A 3,008-nucleotide genomic window follows, 5' to 3' on the forward strand; every position below is an offset into this window, starting at 1 on the left:
AATTGACACTACATTGCATTAATCAATAGCTGCACTTTCTTGCAGCTTTTTGCAAACTGTGGCTATGACAGTCCTGAACAGAAGAGTTTCCTATTTAAGCTGCAGTAACTTTTCTGACTATGGATCATCGTTCCTCCTGTGGCAGATTTTTGCAGTTCCTCTAATGCATTTGGGACGACTGTCTGAAAGTAACCTGCAGCTTTCCTGACAATTCCTCTCTCTCTCTCCTGCTAAGAACTGTAGCCCTTTTCTTCTGAAATTTTTTTAGAAACTTTTGCTACCATATCCACCACTTCCACCACCAGATCCATAAACACCACCATAGGGACTGCCCGAGCTTCTTCCATCAAAACTGCTCCCCTTCATGGGTCCATAATTTGATTGCTGTTGTCCATTATAATTTCCAAAATCAGTGTAGTTCCCACCACCACCATAGTTACCACCTCCAAAATATCCTCCTTCATTGTAACCATCATATCCTCCATCACCACCACCATATCTGCCTCCTTGGTTTCCATATCCTGGTCCACACCACCATAGCCTCCTCTACTACTATAACCAGGACCACCACCATAGTTGCCACCATCACCTCCAAATCCATTATATCCACCATCACCTCCTCCATAACTACCTCGGTTGCCACCACCTTCACCACCATAGCCTCCTCTTCCACCAAAGTTTCCACCATGGCCAAAATTACCACCACCTCTGAAGTTTCCTCCACGACCCATGAAGTTGCCAGATCCACTTCCACGACTGCTTTGTGATCCAGCAGACTGCCTCTCTTGTTTAGAAAGGGCCTTTTTCACTTCACAATTATGCCCATTAGTGGTGTGGTATTTCTGAACAATAATTTTATCAACCGTATCATGATCATCAAAAGTTACAAAAGCAAATCCTCTTTTTTCCACTCTGCCTGTCTTCCATAACTTCTATGGTTTCAATTTTGCCATACTTTTCAAAATAGTCTCTCAAAGATACAGTCTTCTGTATCTTCTTTAATACCACCAAGAAAAATTTTCTTCACTGTTAGATGGGCACCAGGCTTTACAGAATCCTCTCTAGAAACAGCTCTCTTTGGTTCCACTACACGCCCTTCAACCTTGTGTGGTCGGGCACACATTGCTGCATCTACCTCTTCAACACAAGAGTAATTCACAAAACCAAAACCCCTAGAAGTTTTGTTTGGGGGTCTCTCATTACCACACAATCTATAAGTGTGCCCTATTTTTCAAAATGTTCTCTTAAACTATCATCTGTAGTTTCAAAGCTCAAACCACCAATAAACAGTTTTCTCAACTGCTCTGTTTCCTTTGGGTCATGGCCCTCCATTTGAGAATGGACTCGCTTCTTCCAACTCGAGTTCAATATGGGTGCACAGGTCCTTTTCAATTCCAGTGTACCCTCCCCCTTGGATATGAAGAGGAAGTGCAGATCATGCTCTAGGTAGTAGTTCTGGGACTGTGGGTGGTTCTGGGTCACCAGCATCTCCACATCTACCCATGTCCTCTGTGAAAATCTCATCTTGGTAGAACTCATTGTTCATCCAGAGGATCTGAACAAAAGGTATTCTCTCCCTGTCTGGATCAGAAGCTTCTGAAGGTCTTGGTTTATAGCATTTCTGCTCTCTACCAACCAGAACCAGCTCACAAGAGGCAGGAAGGACCTAGCTAGTTCCATGGGATAGGTCTGGGGAGGACCTAGCCACATCCATGGGGTGAGGCATATATTAAAGATCAGAGTGCTGAGATTCTTCCAGAGCTTGCCCACAGTGATCATAAAACACCATAAAACTGTGGTTTTATAGTAAACATCAAACACTATAGTAAAGATAAAACAACATAAAAAAACATAAAACTCCCTCTGTACTGAAGCTTGAAAAAACCTTGTAAGCTATCAATAACACAAAAAAATTCTCATTAGCCATGCTAGAGGAAACACTGAATTATCATTTTTTTAAAAAAAATGATATACAAATTATTACTATATTGAACCCAAAATGTAGGGGAAAAAGTGTTATGCAAGTATGATAGAAGTGGCAATTAATAATAGTAGTAAAAGTAATAGGTTATTTTCCTGGATTTTGTTTTGTTCATAAGGTTTTCAGATTTTTATTTTTTTATTTTTTTATTAATTATTTTTATTTTATTATTTTTTGGGGGTTTTCAGATTTTTTAAGACTTTATAATTGATTACAAATCCTTTCCTCATTCTAGATATAAACTCATTTTCACAGCATTTTGTATTCATAATTTTATATTATTTTCTAAAAAATAGTTCTCCAAGCTACACAAAACCTGGATCCCTTCTCTGCCTGGTACAGAGTAGCTATTTAATCCATGTTTATTTTATTTTCCTCTAGATCCATTAAATTTCCATTGACTGTATAAGTAATGATGACTTTATCTACTAATATTTATTACATACAAATACATAGTGTCTATCAACTATGTTTCACTTATTATGCCATGGGTTGAATGATGGCATTTAAAAAGATATGTCCACATTTTAACCCTTGAAATTTGCAAATGCTATCTTATTTGTAAAATGGGTTTTTGTGACTGAAATTAAGTTGAGGATCTTGAGATAAGGAAGTCATCCTCCATTTTCCAGATAGGCCCTAAATTCAATGACAAGAAATAAATAGAGAAGACAGACAAAAAAGGGGTAATATGGCCATGGAGGTAGACCACAGAGGATGAGTGATGGGTACACAAGTCAAGGAATGCCAATAGCTACCTAAAGTTAGGAGAGGCAAAGAACATAATATCTCCTAGAGCTTTTGGAAGGAGAGTGGCCCTGCTGACACTTTGATTTTGGATTTCTAGCCCCTAGAATTGTGAGAGAATAAACTTCTGTTGTTTTAAGCCACTTGGTTTGTGATAATTGGTTACAGCAACTACAGAAAACTAATAGACCTTTTCATTTTATCACAAATATTTTTTGATGTTATCATCAATGCCTGTTTTATTGTAGTAAATAACTGACTAGAAATTGGGTGAAGGAGG

The 3,008-nt window shown here is 38.3% G+C and overlaps 1 pseudogene; it reads right to left on the bottom strand.

Annotated features, from left to right (window-relative positions):
- Positions 1-220: 220 nt before the first annotated feature.
- LOC129501687 (heterogeneous nuclear ribonucleoprotein A3-like) lies at positions 221-1,332 on the bottom strand (annotated as a pseudogene).
- Positions 1,333-3,008: the final 1,676 nt, after the last annotated feature.

Source organism: Nyctereutes procyonoides, unplaced genomic scaffold (assembly GCF_905146905.1).
Source record: "Nyctereutes procyonoides isolate TBG_1078 unplaced genomic scaffold, NYPRO_anot_genome, whole genome shotgun sequence".
Taxonomy (NCBI): Eukaryota; Metazoa; Chordata; class Mammalia; order Carnivora; family Canidae; genus Nyctereutes; species Nyctereutes procyonoides.